Genomic DNA, 23,326 nt, shown 5'->3' with positions numbered 1-23,326 from the left:
CGTCTCCATAATTGTAGCGCTACAGCGAGTGGGCTCCTGCTGTGACAGGATGAAAGCTTGACTGCCTCATTTCTGACCTCTTGATGGCTCCTCTCATTCTGTCAATAGTTGCCATCTCTCTTTCTTTTCTCAGTTCCATCACGTCTACTCTCACGCCGCTTGCTGTCGCTGTGTATTTATCTGTTGCAATTACTCATATGCAGGGCCCAGCGGGGGGTGAGCGCATGTCAGGCCACCGCTGGCCGGGCCCAGTTTGTTAATGCAGGGAAGGATCTTGGCCGAACAGGTGCCACCTTCAGCGTCCAGAGCAGAGTCAGTGATATATGAGCTGAAGGTGAGCCAGTGTACGACCGCCACAGAACAGTTTCATTTTAGATGGTTGAGGAGCACAAGACTTAGCTCTGAGTGTCAAGTCATGTTTGCGTATGGTACAACAACTCTACTTCGTTCTTCGTTTCTGAAATCTTCTCTGCCATGTCTATGTCTCCTCCTCGCTCACAATCACTCCTCTTTGATATTTTTGCTCTTTGTTAAACATATCGGTAAATACTTTGCAGCAGAATTAATGAGGAGCATTTACTTATATAAAAAAGTGAAATATTCTCCCCTGTTGGCTGTTTACAAACAGATGAGAAAGCAGATGGACCAAGTGGCAATTTGGCAGTTGTTGGTCTAAAAGCCACTAAATGATCAACTACTTTTCCCACCAAGACTTTAAATCCATAAACAGAAATATTGCCATAACATAGTGCCCCCCCCCACACACACACGCCCCCCGCAGGGTTCAGAGGGACATAAAAGAAACAGCTATTAAAATTCATGTGTGCAGCTTGGTTTCACAGCAGCTGTTGACATAATTACGAAAAGAAAAAGTGTGAAATTAATTTCTAATTTAATGTAAATTTCAGTGATTGGCAGACCCGGGCTAATCGCAACTCATGTACAAAGACATTATTCAAGCCTGGAGCTTGTGAGAGGGAGCGAGCAAAGGCGTACAGATAAGTGGACCATCCGCAAATGGACACACAAATGTTTGTCGAGAATGTGTCCTCAAGCACAAATAGCGAAACTACAATAAAACCGATGCCTTAATTGAAAATGAGGCAAGAAAAATAAACAGTAATAGAAAAATACAGTCTCGCTCATCAGCCATTTTTATTATCAGAAAGAAAAAAGTATTCAAAAAGTAATCACTGACTGATTTAGAAGCAAAAAAAAACTGATGTTTTTGGCTGACAAGAACTCGGAGGCTGTTCGTCTCAACAATTATGCAGCAACTTACTATTAAATTCTATTCTGAGGAGTTGGTATTCAATGAAATGATTGATGGGAAATGCCTTTGGAATATCTTTCCAAACATCTGCACACATATTTTATGCAAACATCTGCCAGAACTCAGAGATTCTGCCTTCTTGAGAAGATCCGAGTCATTGCACACATCAAACACAATCATCACATTTAATCATATTATTAAGTGTCTCTCACTACTGTAAGGACATCTGAGCGATGAGTGCTGCACAGGCGGGATCGTCTCCATCAGTGAGAATTACACTCACACACATTGGGATCACAGATCACACTCCACTTCATGTGACACCTGAATGAGTGGCAGCTGCATATCACAGAATAATACGCAAACACTTTATTGTTGTTGATTTGTTTCTGAAGCCCCACCTGAAGTTGGCCACCAACTTCCTCGACTGTGGATTTATCTCTGGAACTACAGAGAACATTCAATAGAAAGCATTCATCCATTCTTTCAAAGATTTTATTGCAAGGAAAACAGATGCTGTAATAACAGACTGGCTGTAGTCCCTCACCCAGGGCACAGAGCTAACAACCAACAGATTGCATAAACAGGGTTGGAAATAAAAGCATAAGATCATCAGGACCAGGCAGACTCATCCATTTGGTGAGCACCATGAAGCATCAGTCTGGAAGACCAGTATCAACGGTGAGTGCCAGCTCATTAGATTAACTTAAACTGAACTGTGTTCCTCCAGTAGAAAAACTTTAGTGTCAAGCCGTTCAGACTGGCACAGTTCTGGTTCTGGAACTGGTGACATTCTGGAGTCCCAGATCCTCAGTACATTATATCAAGTCAGCTGCACCCATACCAGTTTAAACAGAACTTGGGAGTGGGAGTCACATCTATCAATTGAGAGTAGTTTTCATCCAAGCATCAGGAATGAAATGGCTTTTGATGATGAGGACACTATACATATATATATATATATATATATATATATATATATATATATATCACCAGAAAACAAACAACTAACAAACAATCCTATTTTATGAGCAAATGTCAGCAGAGGAAAGCTGGCTCACCCTCCAACACAGGTTTCAGCACTGGACAGCGACAAATGTAGCCCATTCAAACCATAAAGGTTGTGGGCAGAAGCATTAAAAATAAGCAACACAGGAAATGAGCGCTTTACAGAAGCTTCAATGCCAAAGTTATTGTTGGTATTTTTTGGGGAAGAAACTCACTGTGTGAGCAGGATACCAGATCCTAGTTGGGAAGAAACAGGATTCAGGGAAAGCTAGTTCAGGATAAAGGTGTTGCCCCGAAGATTCCTTCTAGAGGCATGAATTGAAGTGATCTGCGCTTGAAGGAAAACAAAAGAAAGATCACAACAAAGGATTGACCCACAGCATACATATACTATTGTGAATATTTCTAAAGACATCTCTGACAGATGAAAAACAGTGCTTAATTGCAAACACATGCAAGATACAGTGCAGTTCTGAGCAAGCAATAACGCTTAGGTTTATTTATTTCAGATCAGCAAGTTCTGGACAATGAAGGCCATTAAATATTAGTGAAGTGAAGCCCATTCTGTTCGATGGAGTCTGGTATTTGTGATTCCCATGCCTCACGCACACTCTGACCAATGAGATGTCTATGCTGGGGGCCACTAGAAACAGATGGAACAGTGTTCCTGTGCAGCAGAGTAGCACTGAACTTTACAGTTGTCTGACAGCTTACTTCATTATTGATCCTCTGCACACCTTTAAGACGTCTGTGGTCCATTGTGATCCACACCAGCACAAATGATCTGCATGAAACTTCACCTAATAAGTTGCCTCACTGACACTGCATTGGTCGGTCAAATTTCAAACCACATATCCTTGGTCACCAAGGTTTCACCCCTCCATTTCATTTACCGTACCCAGCCCCAAACAAGGCTCATTGTCAAGGTTTAACACATCAACTTATACTGCTTTCCCTCAGCTAAGGAACAAACATGGAGGTCACTAAACCAGAAAGCCACACACATTGGTATATTACAATTATCATTGTCTTTCACGCCACAAATGTCGACGCCGCAAAATAAATGTAAATTTAAAAAATCATCCACTTAAAACGTAAAAGAATTGTATACGGTTGTCCAATCAGCTGCACGCCTTCATTGACGTGATACATATGTAAAAGCCGCACACATTCTTGATGTGCATACCTTTCTAGGATTACTGACACTCACTGCCTCACCCAGGCATCTGGAGCGAACCCACCTCCATCCAAATTAAAACAAAGAGGGCATAACGATATTTTCTATTTTCGCAGATGTGAGGCATTTCATCTTGTAATTCAAATGAGTTTGGTGTTTTGTGTGAACAGATGTCCATACCCCTCCTCCTTTATCAACATTAGCTGATTGGGTTTTAGCATGCAGCTTGCTGCGCCTCTGCCTCACAGGTACTAACACACTAATCTGCCTCTGCACAGCTGTGCAGCTGGTGGAGGAGAGAAGAGCGGAGAAAACAGGGGAGGAAGGGTAGGATGGAAAGCTGGAGGAAGGCTGGGAGGTATGAAGAAAGAGGTGGAGAAGAGGAGAGAGTTGTAGAGCTAGAGGGCGGCAGGATGTTTGGGAGACAAAGGGATGTCTGGTGAACCACAGATGCCAGTAAAATGACATTTTCCTCATTTTATTTTTTAAGAACACTATGTCCACATATTGCCAACATTCTATTTATATGTTAAATACACATAGATTTCAACTGGAATATTGAGTTTGTTTAAGGTCTTGGAAAATGATTCACTTGAAAGTTGAGGTGAAAAAAATGGTACATTCCTCCTCCAGTATCATGGAAAACAGACAATGAATACTATTAACTCACACCAAAGTGTCAGCGGGTAAAAGGAAATTCAAAATTGAAGTGATGGACACGGTCTATCATATAAATGGCTAACTGCAACGCAGCACTTTAGGCTTTCCTGAAACTTTGTGACTTCACGTCTGCTTGTCAAGGAAATCTCTTACTGACCAGTGTGGAGGAGGTTGTCTCATCATCGCTGCAAGTCCCACACAAAACAGTCCTGCTTTATATATGTATTTATGTATACATTTTAGGGCTGTCGATATATTACGATTATAATCTCAATTAATCCCACCAAGTCTGAGTTAACTTAGCTTGCTGATCGATGGCAAATTAATCACTCATTCCATATCTGTTCTAAATGTAACTTTCATATAAATATAACTTTACTTAAACTAAAAAAAAATACTCACACATGTATCTGATCTCCATGTATGTTAAAGCAAGATGTTACCAACACTAGTGTGGCCACTCATGGTTTCCTCATGCAAACATTGTTTACCACAACAAGCCAACAGATGACATATTGTCAAGAACATTCTTTAGAATGACCTCCGAGGCACTGAAAAGGTTCCAAAACATGCTGCAAGGACAACGTTGTCAGCATTGATGGCCACTGTTGTGTTGAGAGAATCTTGCTTTAAGCTACATCGAGATGAGATTGAAAATGTGTGTGTAAATTGCCACATCGTGAGTTATCTCAGCTCTAGTGCGATTAACGAATAAATGAAAAATATTTATAATCATGGCTGGGGTTGCATTAATGTTTTTACTATGCTGAACTGTAGTAAAATTGTAACCTGAGTCCTAACTCAAACACAGCCACTAGTGTCTAGCAACGTCCAGGCAAGAGGCATGTTGCCAGCCCAAGCAAAGTTCCAAATACATTCAGGATCGAAAGGTGATGGCTATCAGTGAATGGTTTGTTCTATGTATCTTCACACAGATTTACAGAATGAAGTGTGACTGTAGCTGAAAAACAGCAACGCAAATGGCTTTCAATTAGCACATAGTTCTATAAAATCAAAGGTCTCCTTCACCAGTTTTGATGTTTTGCGCTTTACATTGAAGTCCCTGCTACAGTCAAATGGAAATGAAAATGTACTTGCGCCACGTGTGAGCAAGATGTCAGCGGTTCTTGCCGGGTCACGCTCAAACCAGGGCACACCTGCAGCACAGCAATGTCACATTATTGTGAAACTCCCTTTTCTCCTGACCCCTGTGTGTGGGTGTGCAGCGGCTGAAATGTACTCGTACCTAAAACAACCTAAGAAGCTTCCCTCTGTTGAGTTGCTTCTGTGCGGACCGCATTGATAAATCTGTGTTTGTGTGTGCATGCAACATCGTGGCACAGACCTTTGGCTTGTTTATCCAGCAGTCATGCCATAACAACGGGGTACTTTCTGCCTGCACACCTGCTCAGCATCCCTGACATCAGCAGCACTCAGTGCACAAAGACCACCTCTGCACCTCCGAAGGGAGCAGCAGTAGGTGAGAATGAATTAGAGCTTTAGAAGAAGACTGGGGAGAGGCAGAGCGCCTGAGAGCAACAATGAATAAAAATAAAATGGAGGAAAGGAGAAGGAGAGTATCGCGGCGAGAAAAGGAACAGGGATCATTATCAACATGGCTCCCTGTGTCTACGAGGAAAAGTGTCTGGAATAGTGGGTGGTGATGGCGAGTTGGTCGGGTGCTGTGTCCCTCTGCGTCACTCTCTTCCACCCCGGGAGTTGATCGGGTGCACTCAGCTTGTGAGCTCATTAAAAGGCACCCATTATCCCGACATTTGCACGCATCGCATGCAAAACTAATTTACTTGTAAGAAATTAAAAGTTCATTTTAATTGAGCTCGCGCTGCAGTATGCAAATTAGAAGTACATAACGTACATTGATGCAGAGCAGGCAACACAGAAAATGGACTTAACCCTTTCCAAACAATGTGGCATTCTTTGTCACCTCTCATAAACAAAGAGTCATAAGCATCCCTGGATATAAAAAACATAGAGACAGCTTATTACTATCAAATGATCAGTGATGTTGAATGGCTTACGTGAATTTACCACGTGTCAAATTCACTTGTTTGTCCTTGACTACTTCACATAAACAAGGGATCGGTGCTAAGAACTGCCCAAAGCCAAAGGGGTTGCATGATGGCAAAAATGGCGAGTGCTCAGAGCCTCTTGACCACATTGAGTCAACAGCCAATAAATTGTCAATAAAATGATATTCCCATGCGAGAGAGGTGTGAAGCAGATAAATTGATGTTTTGCAAGCTTGCACCAATATTTGTGCTTTGAGATTGGGATTGGTGTTTCAATTGATTGAACAGAGACACATTGCTAATAGTTGCATCAGAATATACAAATATCAAATTGAAGTATTGGTGAAATATATTGATATAAATGATGGGATGGGGAAGCTACCACAATTGATATTGTTATCCTAATGTCATTGACTCAAAATCATAAATAATAATAACAGGGCTGTCAAGAGATTCATTTTTTTATCTTAAATAATCGCACTAAAGATGAGTTCACTTTACACACATTTTGTATCTGTTCTAAATGTACCTAACAAGAAGATGTTGTCAACACCAGAGTGGCCAATACTTTCCTCATGCAAACGTTTGTTCCCTACAAAAACCCCACATAGCAGATACTGTCAAGAACATCCTTTAGAATAACCTCAGAGGCGTTGAAAAGGTTAAAAAAAAAAGCACAACATTGTAAACATTACTCTTGTGTTGATTAAATATTCCTTCAAGTTATATTTAGATCAGATGCAAAATATGAATCAGAATCAGAATCAGAATAGAATTTATTGCCATGGTCAGTGGGGGTTCCACCAACTAGGAAAGTGCTTCGAAATAAAGTATATGTGTAAATATGTGATTAATTTCAGAGTTATCTGGCAATTAATTTAGATTCAAACCCATATAATATTTATAATAATAATAATAATATTAATCACAATCTTCTTCTTCGGCTTCTCCCTTCAGGGGTCGCCACAGCGGATCATCTTCCTCCGTCTCACCCTGTCCTCTTCACCTTCACCATATCCATAAATCCCCTCTGTGGCCGTCCTCTCAACAGTAATAATAATAATAATAATAATAAGAATAACCAGTTGACGATATCTAGCAAATGCTGAGTCAGCACCTACTTCACCATGAATTTCTGTTCTGGCCACGACGACAGGTGAGCCTGGCTCATGCTCGGCCCTGACTGGCAGCTACAGCGCGACATGGAAAGGCGGGCACATTGTTAGATTCATGCGCAGACTCTTAATGAGCAAAGTGTTGATTTGGCGCAGATCCTAATAGGATCAAAGCTGTCATTTGGCTCCCCCGATGGCTGACAGGAGGCCAAGCCTGGCACGACACCAAGAAGTCGGGAAAACGGCATCGCTCTCACAGGCTGTGGAAGTGTGTGGAGTCGAACACAGACGCTTCATTGCAATTTTCTGCCTCTTGTTTTTTTCCCCTTCCTGGCGCTGGCAGTCTCCACCTTGTTGCTTTAGATCCTTCTTGTTGTTGGGACGCTCACTTCTTTACAGACGACACAACACGCGACTAGCTAATGGAGCGATGGTTCATTATGGCATTGTTAGTCAGCAATATGATACGGGCCTAATGCATGTTCATTTGCCTTTCGTTTGTCGCTGGTCCGCTGGAAAAGCCTCAAGGCCGTTATTTCTGAGCAAGCTGGAGTCAGCCACACATTTGGAGTGATGTTTATTGAATGTAGATGATATTGTAATGCTCTGAGGAGCGCCTCAGCTGGCTTCAGCTCATTGAGAAGGAAGATTTACTGTGCTGGAGTAAGTGGGGTTTACTTTGGCTTGGGAGTGCTGCATGCCCTGAGGGCTGCTGATGGATTCACTGACACACGTGTATGTGTCGTCCTTTCCGCACTCAGGGAAAGATAACCAAGAAAACGCATCAGCTCATGATGATGAGTCACATTCCATATACGGTGTATTTTTTGGTCCAGGTGCAAGTACTGAAAGGTTATTTGCAGAAAACATATTGTTGTTAACATTAAACTATTGATCTTTTCTGACCCCAGAGTTTGTTCTAATCGGTATAACTGGCTTTTTAAAAAGAAACATCTCTACCTACCAGCCTTGAGGAACCAACCTTTCTATTGTCACATTTCAGTTAGATGTTGCTGTAATCCAGAGCGACTTGCAGTGTACAGTGACTCTGGTGTAGTCGACTATGGTTGTTCTGTCACGCCTGACTCGACCCGGCTGAGGTAGCGTGTTTGCCTCGGCTGGTTCTAGAACGTTTTCTGCCTTTGACTTGTTCCATTAGGCCAAAAACTCCCAATGGGACTTGAAAGTTATCTTTTTTTGACTTTGTTTTGTCAAGATAAACAATTCTCTGTGAAAAAGCGATATGGAATCAGGCCCTTTGCTTAAGGCAACCCCTGTTTTGGGGGTTGCCTCCTACGGCCCAACAAAAAAAAGAGGTTTTAATCTGTCCACCGGCCAGATGGTGTCTGTCCGAATGTGTCCAGTTGTAGACAAGCGAGCCTGTTTGTGTCATTTTATTTTGATATGGAAACATTCTTTGCTGAACAGCGATTTCCAACTCTTGTATTGGAACTGTTTTTGAAATCCTATTCAAGTTCAAATTGAATCCAGCCTTCATAGATAAAGCAGCTTTGTCTTCACTGCTGCAACTATTAAAATTATGAAAAAAATAAAGAAATCAATAAAAGAGAGAAAATAATCATAAAATCTGATATGACCAATGGGGAAATTAAATGAGAAAGGAATATCAAGTAAACCTGGTTTTAAAAGTCTCCCTCTGCTTCTACATTAATATGCAAATGTTTTGGGTTTTTTTTCTTTTTGTTATCATTATTTGCCTCATCCTCCTGCTCTCCCTACTCCTCCACCCCCACTATCCCACCCTCTTGCATCCCCTATCCTTTTGTCTCAAAATTAGTGAAGCAGAGTGCTGGGGCGGCTAATTATGTATTCAAATGAAAAAGGCTTGTTAATGTTGCACTGGGGAGAGGCAAGATGATTGGGAGAGGGTGATGGAATTGAAATGAGTGCTGGGGTGTCGCTCGCTCGCTCGGGTGGCGGCGGCTGTGGCGGTGGTGGAAGAGGCGGTGGTGCATCTGGAACCAGCCGAGCGCATCCCAGCAGATGTCACCTCCCGGGGGGTGATTGGGGAAGAGCGAGTCGGGGTGTGTGCTTCGGTAAGAAATGGGCTGGATGGAGGTAGATGGTGGTTATGGTGCGGGGGGAGGGCGGGCAAACCAGGAGGTGTGAAGTGGGGGTAAGGGCGAGTGGAGTACGGTCGGACACGAGACACACTTTAGAGCGGCGGGAGGGGAGGGCTGACGGGGAGGGGGGGCTACAAGGCTTTGTTTCTGCAGAGGACACACAAAGAAGATAATCTGGACGGTTAATTTGGCTCAGCAGAGCAGCAGAGAAAAAGAAAATGAGCTAATGAGCATGTGCTGTTGTTGTCACTCGGCGGTCACTCTGCATCTTTATATATATGGCCGCAATGGATTCCAACCATTTCTCTACGAATAGGTTACTCAGCGACTGAGTCCCACTTGACTGCACGCTGGCTGAGGGACCTGGAGATGCCTCCTGGTATTACATGACCTCACCATATCCCCAAAAATGGCGGCACCTAGCATAACTCGTACCAGTTCATGACATCGCCTTCTTCTACGGTGACATATCAGTGTTGGGCTTCTGCACAAAGTTTGATCTCGCACAGCTCCCTACAGGTGTTAACCAGCTTTAATTCATTTGTGGACTGGAAGAATGACTTGATCCTACTCGCAGCGACAACTGAAATGATGAATGGAGGAAGGCAGAGTTGAGGTGCGATGTTTGTACAGCCCCAACCAACCATCTGCTCCCAGTGTCCTTCAGCTGACACATTTCTCACCCATACTGGCCCATGCAGGAACACACACTCATGCTGTTTATACATACACACTTTGACACACAGGCACACACTTCCCCTGGCCTTATCCTGTATTCATGAAGGCTGTCTTGGCAGCCCGAGGCCCCTGGCCTGTGGCCCGCAGCTATCATTAGAGAGCTCCTGTACTCTCATTATTGATCCCACGCCTGATAATGCCATGCATGCTCCATCCCTAGGGGGCACCACTGGGGCTGGTGGCCCCCACAAACACAGTAGCGCAGTTTCTCTAGCATCAGCAAACACCTGCACTCAAAGTCCTGCGTCTGTCCATCACCTCTCATATGATGTCAATCCTCCCATCCGTGCATCGACCCATCCATCCTTCACTATCCGTCTGTGTGTGTCAATTCACATATCCATCCGCTCATCCCTCCATCTATGTTTCTGTCTATCTATCCTTTATGTCTGCATCTGTTTCCATGTCTGCTTTTCACCTTCATCTCCTCCCTTTTTTTTCTGTGACGGAGATGCATGGTGTTTCTAATTTGGCATGCAGACATTAATTCCAGCACAGCTGCTGCCTCCTCCTCAATCCTCTCCCCCGTCTCCCCCTCCACCCCCCCAGCCCTGCGTCTCATCCCTCCCTCCCTGCACCCTCCCTCTTTCCCTGAAGGCTTCTCTCTAATGTGCAGCTTCAGAGAGGCGCGGCAAATTAACACCATTTGTTCTGCGGAGCATGCCTTCTTCTCAACACTACAAGCATATCTTATGAGGTTTGTCTAGATGCGCGGCAACAGGAAAAATAAATGTTACCGTTGCTTTTATTTTCTTTGCGTTTCACCCCTATTTCGCATTCAGCGATTAAAATACAGTTCAATACTTCTCAGCAAACGCAAGAAATGTAGTTGAACTTAAGTGCTAAATTGTGAGCGTTTAGATTGGTATATACTATGTAAACTTAATCCAGAAAAAGGGACACATATCTTTTGTCAACAAGGGGCACGAGTGTTGCAGAACAAGTGAGGGAGACTGATGTGGTAAGAGAGGAGATCAGCACTGGAGACAGGTTGTTTGGGTCTTTTTAGTCTAGAGAGAAGTGAATATCGAATACAACAGACCCGCTTCAACATAAAGCAGTCAAAGAAACACCCCGTCCTTTCTCTTCGCAGGTTTATCTCCTCTTGAACTATGGGCTAATTCCCTCTTGCTTTCCTTTTCTCCCCTCCCCTTTGCCCTCCTCTCATCTCTTCTTTGTCTTCTATTTACTCCTCTCCTTGCACCCTTCCCTCCTCTCCCTCAAGATAACAGCATTATTAACTTGCCTAGTTGACCTACACCGCTGATAAACTCACAGAGCGCTGCTGCTGTTCTGTCACTGCTGCGGTGAAGTTTATACCTTCTCGCCCAGAGATAAACACACGGCGCTCACGTGGCTCGAGAAAAAAGATGCACGGTAAACAATGTACATTAGAAAGGTTTCAAGATGATGATAATTGAAAAATTGTATTAGCCACAAATTAGCTAGTGATGTACAAGAGATTTGATTAGCGTGAGTGGAAACACTGCAGGATGTGGGCCAGATTTGTCAGCTGTGCCTCAGCTGGAAGAGCGCTGAATAACCTCTTTACCACAGGTGCATGCTGCGAGACACTGGGGGAGAACTGCATCTCCAGCTAAACATGTACTTGGAATCCGCCAAGATGCTTTTTTCAGACAATTGTTGACTTCGCCTCAAAGGATCGCGTTTCGTCAAAGAGTGATACTTTAAAGGACTTTAGTGGAGGAGATGAGAGAGGAAATGTGGGAAAACATCGCAGAAGAGACGAGGTAGCGAGTGTTGCTTCACTTGGAAAGCTGCCGCCACATCTGCTCGTCCATGATGTTGGTGTGCCAGCCGTCAGCTGTCATTTTGGACCGCAGTCAAGTGGAGCAGAGGTACCGGCTGGCTGTTTGCCCCCTTGTGTAACCAGGAACCTGCTTTCTCTCTCCATTATATTTAATCCCCCTGTGACCCCATGCTTTTGACCTTGTTTTCAGCACTTCAAGTGTTGATCCATCAAATCCTCCGTACCTGTATATAATAGTGAACATCTACGCATGAACCTCGGTTTTCCAGTGTGCCACATGGAATGAGTGAAAATGAGGATCAGTGTTGGATATGAGGATGTCAGAGAGTGAGTATAGGCAACATTGATTTTGAAAGGTGACCAGTTATACCAACTGAACAAGGTGTTGACTGAGTTTTATCTAGCAGCCATACTTGTTTTTGACGATAAGGACCATGATTTTGGATAAAACATTTTTTTTGATGAATTTTGAGACTATGTGGCATACACTGACCTGTGACCACAGAGACTCTAAAGCTGGGCTTACACTGGGTGATTTCCTTTTTTCAATCGTGGTATTCAGTAAGACTGAAGCGCAGTCCATATAAAACACATCACATACTTGTATCTGGAAGTGCATCATGGAAGAAGAAGATGGGAAATAGTTGGAGTATCTCCTAAGAAGGCACAATATAGGGAAAAGCATTGTCCTGGTTATTTGTAACATTCAGGGCACAGACACAAAATACAGCTGGAGGTGAGCATCAACTGCTCAACCGCTAGTCTGAAAAAAAAAAAAGTTTGCAGAAGTTGCAAACAGTTGCAAAAGTGCGGCCAACTCCATCCAACTTTTTTGTTGACAGCTGCAGCCATGGTGGCTCTGGGAGGTCACACCGAAAAGGCATGGCTGTACCTGTACAAGTCGATAATCTATTGCTTGAGTCCAGCTCCACTGTTACACCATACTGCTCTGTCTTGACCAGGATTTCAAACAGGTTTGATTTTGTCCCATCCACTGGGCGGTGGTGGTGAGGTGTTAGTCGATATATCGTACACTACACAATGCGAGATGCACGACTGAGCACCAACGTAGTTGCAATTTTTGAAGTAGATTGCATCAGATTAGGTGTCCTCTATTAGCCCCAGTGGGGAAATCAAAACAATACAGAGCAGTGCAGGAGCTATGGAAAGCTAAGTGTAACACAGTTACCTTCCGTCTTTGGCTTTTCTTGCTTAAGATTGGAGCCCATAATAGAACCGATGAACCAGTGCTGGATGATTCAGAACAGGGTGAAATCCACAGATGTGGCCGTTATCACAACAATATGCAAAAAGTGTCTGGAAATGAATGGATGGATAAATAGGACAACACTGTGTCCGATAAAAAAACACTCAGTCTTGGCTACAATAATATAAATGACATGAATAAATCAGTAACTTTGATGTACTCGGGATCAGTGACTCCCTAATGCACAGCTCTGCGATCAAAGATGGACTTAAATGAGCTGTGTACGACCAGCTTAAGTAATGACCAGCAAACCTTTGCCAAAACAACAAGCAAATCCATCACAGAAAACATGCCACTAATAGCCCGACAGGATACATTACGGATGAACATTTAGCCCAATTATCACCACCAAACCAAGGATTTAAGTGTCCCATTGCATTAGGCGAGGTTGTAAATAATGACATTGTAATCTCTGCCATTAGGCTTCAGAGAGATACATCAGTTATACATCACTCTTTTCACTCTCATCTCATCTGCCTAATAAAAGTGAGGGAGAGGGACCGAGGTATAGCTGAGGAACCGCTCTGTAAAGATATACACAGATGTTTGTGTGTCAGTGGGATGTGTGCCAATGAAAAGAAAGACTGGAAGGGAAAAGGATGTGGGAGCATCTCCGAGAGAAACAGGAAGGTGAGAAGATGCTTTTGTATGTTGGGCTGTTGTTGTGCATTAGACAGCCCGGCAGAAGGCTGATGAAATAAATAAATAAGTGGTCTCTGGTCTGTGCGGCGTGGTGCTGTGCTGCTCTGTGGTGCCTGGTTGCCCATGAATATTCCATGAGGCGGAGAGTGGGGAAGTGTGTTGCCTGGAACATCTGGTCCGGTCCACGGGGACCCTCGTGGCGAGAAAGCTGCAACTTCATGAGGAAAAAAGGAAAGGAAGAGAGGGGAAAAAAGTGCCAATAAAAAGCAAGAGAAGGGAAAACAGCAGCAATCAGCAAACCTGCGCATCATATGGTTGATTTGTTTTGCTAATTTGATTTTAAGATGAGCAGCTCCTGCCAGTACAAAACAAACTAATTTAATGAATTCAGCAGGTGACAGTAAATCGTTTTTTTTTCCTTCTCTTTTTTCATTACAGGGAGTGAGTTTCTCAACGTGCTGTTTCAAGGCCTACATTTACAACAAAAGCAATATAAGTTGGTGCTTTTAATCTGTTCACTTCCTTCACTCTTGTCTCTTGCAAAGAACACATATTCTTAATGTAAGTCAGGTATGCAGTACTGTCTCAAGACCCCAAGTCAGCCTGAACGTAGAACCACTTACACTCTACATCCAGAGAAGCCAGTGTAGGAGGGTTGTCTCTTGGGAAGGGGCTATGCCTCTCAGGTGAGGTCTAACTATGAGGAAGTCTTGGGGCAGACCAAGGGATTAAAGTCTCATTTGATCTGGGAACATCTGGGAATTCCCTCAGAAGTGCCATTAGACCTCACATTAAAGTGGGGAAATCCATTTCATTCTACAGTGCTACAGTGCACTTCATGATCTTAGATGTCTCCATGTATCATCTCTAGGGTAAAAGGCGACGGTTATGTCTCCACTTATATCAAGTGGACATCTAAGTCAAGACATAAAGCTCATATGAGCTTTAATGTTAAGAAAGATAAGAGGAACAATTACACCATGTCTTTACTTTGGTTTACACGCTGGTGTTTAGTACATGCACGTACCTGAATTTACAAGAGAATTTAACAATAAATTTTAACTAAAACACACACACACTCCTGCAAACTCCATACAAGAAAACACTGAAGGCTATCCATCATCTTTTTCCATGTTTCCACAATTGTGGCAGAACTTGTTTGTTCTCATTGGATTACACTTCCGTCACCGTCAAAGTTTCATTAATTCATTCAAAAGCGTGGATGGGTTTTTCACTTGGTACAAAAGAAAAATAGATGCAGTAAGCAAATAAATTAAATAGATGATTGACCCTCAACAGCGTTCCACACCTTTTGTGTTGAGCGAATTAACTCCAACTTTCCTAATTAAAACCCTGAGGCAGTAATTACATTTTATTTTTTTTTATCATCACAAAGAGAATACCGAGTGAACAACAACTTTCAGAGTGAAATGAATGCTCAGTAAGGTTTAATGACATTCTCAACGCAAAAACACCTCAAGGTTTTCTGCATAAAAAAAATAAAAAATAAAAACCCTTGACTTCAACTTTGCGGTGCAGACGCAAGGTCAGGTAATAAACCCCACAAGGGAATGTTGAAAACAAGAAACAAAAGATGGAACACAAATTCATTCATCTGTCACATTGAGATGCTTCTGTATCTTTGAAGGGAGTGGAAAAAAAGGAGCTTGTAAATCTGAATAGTTTATCTATAAGGGATGTTTTTTTCCCTATGAGAACAAATATTCATAAGAAAAACCTGCAGCGATGCGCATATAATCACTTCCTCGTCCAACCTGCTGTTCCGATAATAAACTCTATGATTCTGAGTTGCTTTGCTTTTGTTGTTGCTACACAGTGTATTTATATTTTTGATTAGCTCCGAGCAAAATGGGAGGATGCTTCACCCAAAAACCCGCTGCACCCACTACAACTGGGCTCCTTCACAAACAGCAGCACAGAGCAGAGGCGGATACAAATATGTCGTGCTAGGCAGCGTGTTCTCCTTAATATTCAGTCTTTGGAGTGGAGGAGCAGCTGGAGCTCCAGGCTTGGAGTATCGCGGGCTGAGGGTCAGGGTGGCCAGTCCTGGATACTGGATCATGGAGATCTCCCCATTAGACAGAGATGACCTGGTGATGATTGGCCTGCTCTGTAGAGCAGCTGAGCTCAGTTCAGCACCTGCGATGCTGCTGGTGACCCCTTTGACCCTCATACACTCCCTAGCACCAGATCCCAGTCGTGAAGAAAGTCAGGAAACAACTACCTGCATAATGTTGCTCACATTAACATATAGAATGTTTTCTTAATTCATCAGAATAGAAGCTGATCCTACGGTAGGACTTCGTTCCACGCCTTTATGTGTCTGACATGGTTCGACTTTGACTCTTGACTGAGTCAGCCGCCATTTTTGTTTTATTATTTAGAATGGTTTTGGGTTAGTCCTGACAATATGCTCCTCATTGTCAAGAAACCTCAGATTTTCTAGTTTCAAGTCAAAACAAACCGATATTACCAATATATTTTGACAGAAAAATTGTGATTTTCTTGGCGTTTATATATGGTGGTCCTGAAGTGGAGTGAAGTTTCACAGGACAACAGAAGATTATTTCAGAAGCAAAATGTGGTGGCACTTGAAGTGACAAAAGTGCTGTGTGGAGGTAATGGAGGTAGCCAACAATTTTATTTGTTCTGATTAGGAAAGCTGTAGCATGTGACGGGTTCAGGAATGGAATCATTCCAGAAAGTTTAAAGGTCCACTCCCATTTCCCACCCTTAACACTAGCACCTGCCCTCCAAAATGAAGTGCCCTCTGACAAAGTGATTGACATCTATAAGAATTGGGACAGCGCTTCTGTCAAGTGTCAAGACCATGTGAGCATCATTGGCTGCCGTGGTGTGTTTTGTTCACTGTAAATCTAGTGTTGGAGATGTTTTGGAAATGCCAGCTCCAGCGTTTTTGTAACTTCTTGCATCTGTGCTGATAATCTCACTTGGTTTGGTGAACCAACGGAAGAGAAATGGGCAGAGGTGAAGGCTGCTATTATACATCTGTTAGCGGTATGTTGTCGTTAACGTTAGCCTGAATTTAAAAAAATGTTGTTTGTTAAGAAGAAATAACAACATCGTCGGACTTTGTCGGACACGGTTGACCCTTTCGTGACGTGTGATACGAGGAGAAAGTAAACAAACATCCCTGTTCTCTACCTGCACTTCATCATCTCACTTGTTTTCAAGTCAGCTCCGGAGCCCCCTCAGTTTAAAGGGATCTTTTCAAGTGATCAACGGTGAGTGAGTACTGGAACACACTACACTTACACAGAACCCAGTCTTAGGGCCAAAAACGAGTGCTAGGGTGAGAATTGGGACAGGCCTATGCAAAAAGAGGAAAATCTTCATTGGGGACATTCTTCCTCATATGTCAAGCAGTGATGATGGAGGCCGGGCAGCATCACTTTTCATTTACAGGACAGTGAACACCACTGCAGCCTCCACTGCTATTTGCAGTGTAGTTTCTTCTGCGTCTCAGTTCCTGTATCAGCATCACCGTTTTAGACATAGTGAAGCACACGTATGTGTCACGGCAGACTGACTCGCAGCCACTCTACACAGAACAGCGCTGCTTCTGTGTGTCACTCTCTGTCCCACTGCACACACAATGTTCAACAATATCCCTCTTCAGAAACTATGTTGGTCAAATTCACTCTCTTGCTCTATGTTATGCTCCAACTATGAAACTAGAACCTCCCTAATCTCCCAGATAAGGGGGCAGTTATCAAGCTCTATTTACTCCCAACCTTAGATAGAATCAATTGAAGGAATAGGTGTCCACCATCTAAGTACTATTACATCAGACTTCAAATTTGCAGCTTGGCTTGTTTAAATGCCGCAATGTTGACTATCGTTTGAAGGGTTAAGCGACAATGAATCACAGCACAGGTATTAAATCAGTTTCTTTAGGGCCACCGTGATTATATCAGCATAAATATTTGGCTTTTAATTCTCCATTACAGAGGCTGTTTTCTTCCTAGATTTCATTTTAAGCTGTACTCATTTCAGGAACACAAATGCTGGTGGTGTAGCTAAAAGTCCTTTGAAAAACATTTCGCAAAGCCGTCACTGCAGCCACGTCTCATGAGTCCACCCATATGCCTTATATTTTATCCATCTCACTGTCATGTCTAATCACATTCGGGCCCCTTCATGCAAACCTCCCAGGATCTGCCTGTTATCAGACAAGACTCAGGCAATGTGAAAAGCTTCCGCTAAGCTCACATGGTGTTTTACTAAAGTCCCTCTGGAGACAACAATGGTCGGCTCATGATATAAAGTGACATATGTATGAGGAACACGCTGATGTAATAAAATGATTCTCCAGTACAAAGCAGCTCTTCTTACATTTCATAAAGACTCATTTGCTCATAACTATACCACATATGGCAAAGATTTGTGCAAAATCAGTTCTTCACGTGAAAAGAATGCACAGCAGGATGTTTAAAAAAAAAAAAAAACACTTGGGGGTTTTGCTATCATGCAATCAAGCCGTTCTTGTGTTCAGTCGTGCTGGAATCTTCTGGTCCAATATTCACTGATGGATTGTCTGTTTGACCATGAGATGTGTGGCGAGAGACCACATGAGCGCACCTCATCCATCACCCACGTGCACACAAGCGTGCGCACACATTTAAATTCACCTTACCATCAATCTGACCCTTGTATTTCCTCTTCCACCTGAGACCTTCACACCCTACAAAGAAAACACACATGCATCTGTCCTTAACCCCTCCTCCACCTCTTCATCCTCACCCCGTCCCCTTTCACACCCACACACGGAGAGGCTCCTCTGCTTCCTGACACAGGTTCATGAAAATGTTGAGGCAGTGTATAGGCCTCTTGTTTTCAGCTGACCTTGGGCTTATTACATGCGGATGTACTGTGAGAGGGGAGGACAACTGCAGCACGGCAACAAATCCAACCTCAAATAAAATGTCTAAAATGCAGGTTAATATTAATGATTAGGGGAAGTATAAAAAGTGCATCAAGTCATCTGGTTTCAGGGTTAAAATATATTTAATTTAATATTATACATAAGCAGTGATTAAATCATAAGACATAAAGCACTGCAACAGTTAGCACAGTAGCAGGAGTCAAAGGTTTTTCTTTTGTGAGTGTAACAAATGTCAATCATGTTTCAATGTATGCTGATTTAAATATGCTTTGGATTTTTTTTTTTCTCAAAATGGGATTCTTTTGGGGGAAGTACTGAAGCTTTTTTACCGGCCTGTGTAAAGATGATGTGGACAACGAAAGCAGGCCGTTTTGTGTCATTTAGTGAACAACCTCCGAACCAAAAGACATTCCATTGAAGAGATGATGGCAAAATGTGGGAAAGGTTTCTAAGAGCATTACACATTTGTGAAGGCTTAAATCTGTCAAAATCGTGAAATTCATAGCTCAGCATTGCAGATTTTATCCCAGCGTTAAATGTTGTTTTGTTGTTGTTGTTGTTTTTTTTTTTTTTTAAAGAACGACAAGGATGACTGAATGAAAGTTAACGTTTAGGTTTACAGCATATGGGCCATCAGAGCAAGAATGACTTTCTTCAGAGGCGGAAGAACATATCAGGTGACATTGTTTTAGCCTACGGAAAATCTAGCGAGTTGAAGTCGCATTTTAAATCAACAGTATATGAGTGGGATATTTGAAACTGAAATCTGATTTTAAAAAGCACCACAAACAGACCAGAGGCCAGATTTTGCCCACTCCTGCTTTTTACTGGTTGTTTTTTAATTTTTATTATTGCTTTATTTTTATTATTGTTTATTATGTCGCGAAATAGACAGAAGTGTTAAAAGCCAACTGTCTTTTCTTTTCCTTTTTGGGTCTGAAAACTGAGACTGACACCTCTTCTGGCGCAACGATGTTAAAAATATCACCAAGAGTTTGGTTGCTTTCTATTATTAATTGAGGACATCAATAACTTAAGTCCATTTGAACCGCTTGAGAACCAGCAGTGGCTGTGAATTTAGTATGTCAAACGTGGATCTGATATCTGAGTTGAAAGGTTCGTTGAACAACAATTTTTTAAATTACATTTATCCATTTAAAATAAATAAAAGGAACATATTTTAATGTTACATGTGTCCAACAACCATGGCCCAACTATATATATATAAAGTAAAATATATCAAGTGTCTTATTTAGCCTCCCTTCACATCTTCTGTGGTTGAATGAAAAAAAAAAATAATAATAACCCCACGGACATATAATGTAGTGAAACCTCTTACACCACTGAGTGCAAACATATTCTTTCTATATACATAATTTAGTACATCAATTACATGTATAACACGGAGCTCTCTGAGTGTGCAGCGCAGTCCACCATGTCTGTCTGCACCCCCGCCAACATCCGTCTTTCAATTCTGAATTAAAGATGGGTTGTTGGTGTGTTTTCACAGCAGACATAAAGAGTGAATTAAAAGCACGGGCTGACAGAGAAGCATATGGTCCGACTTTCTGCAAGAGGAAAAACAGAGCAAAGATTAATTGATTTTAGCAGGCGCTTCCGCCACCCCTCCAGAGTTACAAGTGCACGGCTGTGTGCATACAGGCGGATCTCAAACAGCATGTCTACATTGAAAGGCCCAGGAGGGAGACCTGTCATCACGTATGTTAGTGTTGTCAGTGGCGTCAGCGTCCAACTTTACACTTGTAAGAGAAAGAGGAGTTAAACAAGCAACGCGTCACATTTTCATGAGAGCTTTCAGAGCACAGTTGGATCTTATTTTTAAATATGGAATTTTCCTGGACTATATTGTGTGACTTGTGTCTGGGTGTAGTCTGGGATCAATTTATTCTTCAAGCACGTGTTTACTCTCACAGTTGGTGTCGCGAGATGAGGAGTGACGGTAGTGAGAAAGATGCTACTGTCAGTGTTGTGTAAACAATCTCGCGTATTTCTTTTTTTACTCCAAGGCGGTGATGGTCAGTTATACGAGGATTGAATTAAGTCTAATAGTTAGGGCGCACAGAAGGGGTGAAGGGAGAAGAGTGGAAAGATAAGTTCCCCTGTATTGACGGATGCAGAGGAGGCGAAAAGTGTAAGAGGGAGAGAGAGAAAGACTACTCGGGGGAAATCAGCTCTCTGCACTCATAAACAAATTCATCATCAGCTCTGACAAACCACACGCTGCATAATGATAAGCTGTGCACGGAGCAGGCGGGTGAGAGAAGGCAAGGCCATGATATCAAGGAAAAGAAGGCATTAAAAGCCACAGAAAATGATTGTTCTTCATTAAACCATCCTTTTAAAAAATGACATTTTCATCTGTTCCGAACCAAATTGCAACAGGCTTACAAACATTTGGATGTTTTTCTTCAGTAATGAATCTGCTTTGTCTAATGCTTATAATTCTGACAATAACCATAGTGATTCAGAGGTGTCAAACTCAACCACAGAGGGGTGGGACAAATAAAAAAAAAGTCAAGGAGGAAAAAAATAGTTATTTTTTCCCCAAAACTAATAAAACTAACATAATTCATGTCTAATGTGAGTATACTGTAGGTGAGTTGTCTGTACATCTGCCCTCTCTCACTCTCTTCATATGGATGTTACCACTGCTACGCTAGTATCTCTGATGGTATCGACGGTGATAGCAAGAGATGGCAGACTGGGTGTGGTGCAGGCGAGGGGAGGACGTGGGCCCCAGAGATGGAGGAGCAGAGGGGCTGCCAGGGGCTGGACTGACAGCCCATAATTATGGCTCATTTTCAGTCATTAAGCCATGGAGTGTAAGCAGCACTCTCTCTAAGGCAAGAGCTCTGACTAATAATGAAGCCCCCTCCCTTTTCCCCACCGATGCACATTTGCACAAACATTTGCACACACAAACACACACACACACACACACATACAGCACAGTGTCAAACTTTTTTTGTATGTTTGTTAAGAGGTGCTCTATAAATTACAATGGGTGACATAGACAACAATAATGAAGTCACTGCTTCATGCTATTAGTTTCACTTGACAAAGAAAAACAAAAGACTCCAACCTGGTCATTACCATTGTTTCTTCATATATATATATATATATAATACATATATAAAAAAATAATAATACACACACACACACACACACACATATATATATATAAATATATATATATATATATATATATATATATATAGAGAGAGAGAGAGAGAAACGGGGTGAGCACCATCAATAATCAAACAGAAATTTTCCATGATAATTCACTTTGGACGATTCATTGCCCAGTCACACTTGCAGGCTGCACAGAATGACTTGGCCAGCCAGATTTGAACCCAGCTTCATTGCCTTTCTTCCATATGCAATGGCAGAAAATAACACCAATAAAATTCCGCACATTCTCAAATTATATTGCAAAAAACCTTGGAAAATATTTTTTGTGTGGTTAAATTATAAAGAAACAAATACTGTTTTTGGCTGTGTCAGAGTGAAAGTTGTTTTGCCTCTGGCACATTGCAGAATACATGGGGAGTCTGAAATATGTTTCCACCACTGTACGAGCAGAAAATAATCTGTAATGTAATCATCCCACAGTCAGGAATCAACAGACGCACTGGCACAATCACAAACATACGTCAACATTTTCCACATTAATTTTACTCAGTCTCTGTCGAGAGTTTCCTACTACCTTGCGAATAACATTGTACAGAAGTAAAGAAGAAACAACTGGAGCAGTTTAAATGATGTTTAAACATCCTCCCTTCAGCACCAGAGGAGCAGAGGCAAAGGGAGCTGTCCAGAAACACGATGGTGCTGATTCAAACCAAGTCTGCATCTCCCTTATTCCCACCTTCCCAGCCACCACCCCACATCTCACCCCTTTTCTTCCTCACCGCTCTGTTCTGACTGTGCTGTCAGAGGACCCAGCATCTCCTTTGAACTACTATACTGGCACCCTGCAAAGATCAAACTTCGAGCTGCTCCCTGCCATGAAATATTTACCACACAGAGGGGACATATTCAGTCAGTGTCAGTCGAGAGTCTGGTACAAAGGTGGAACATGAAAGATACAGAGAATACAAAAGAGAGAGATAGGAGCATTTTTAAGTTGAAGTTTTACATAGAATAAGGCAATACAGAGGATTGGGGACATAACACTCACGAGAGGAAGGTAGTTTTGATGCTGTATATTATTTATACTATATTTATATTAAGTGTGATTTGACTTGAAAGTTTGTCAACATCTAGGTTTCCACTTTGTTTTAAATGAAACACAGAGTATTAGGTATTAGGTTCGCATGATGGCTGGATCTTGAGGATTAAAAACGAAAGCTGATCAAAGATCCATATTGCATATGTAAAAACTGAGAATAAATAAGAGCAAATAAGTCACCAGAGACAAATCCCTAATCCGATAATTTATTGTTCAATACGTCTGCAGATTAATACGAATAATAAATGTATGCTAAAATAAAATGATGGGAAAAAATGAATTTGAAAATGAGACAGAGGAGGTTCAGTTAGTCAGCAAGTTTGTCTGGAGCAAGTTTGAAATGAGTTCAATGAATTTCTTTACAAAACTCTGATAAAGGAAC

The 23,326-nt window shown here is 42.2% G+C and overlaps 1 protein-coding gene across 1 annotated transcript in view; it reads right to left on the bottom strand.

The window, feature by feature from the left end:
- cbfa2t3 (CBFA2/RUNX1 partner transcriptional co-repressor 3) overlaps window positions 1–23,326 on the bottom strand; it is a 104,383-nt gene that overhangs the window by 62,250 nt on the left and 18,807 nt on the right. The window lies entirely within an intron of this gene.

Source organism: Synchiropus splendidus, chromosome 5, assembly GCF_027744825.2.
Source record: "Synchiropus splendidus isolate RoL2022-P1 chromosome 5, RoL_Sspl_1.0, whole genome shotgun sequence".
Classification (NCBI taxonomy): Eukaryota; Metazoa; Chordata; class Actinopteri; order Syngnathiformes; family Callionymidae; genus Synchiropus; species Synchiropus splendidus.
This window is presented reverse-complemented; position numbering and strand designations above follow the sequence as displayed.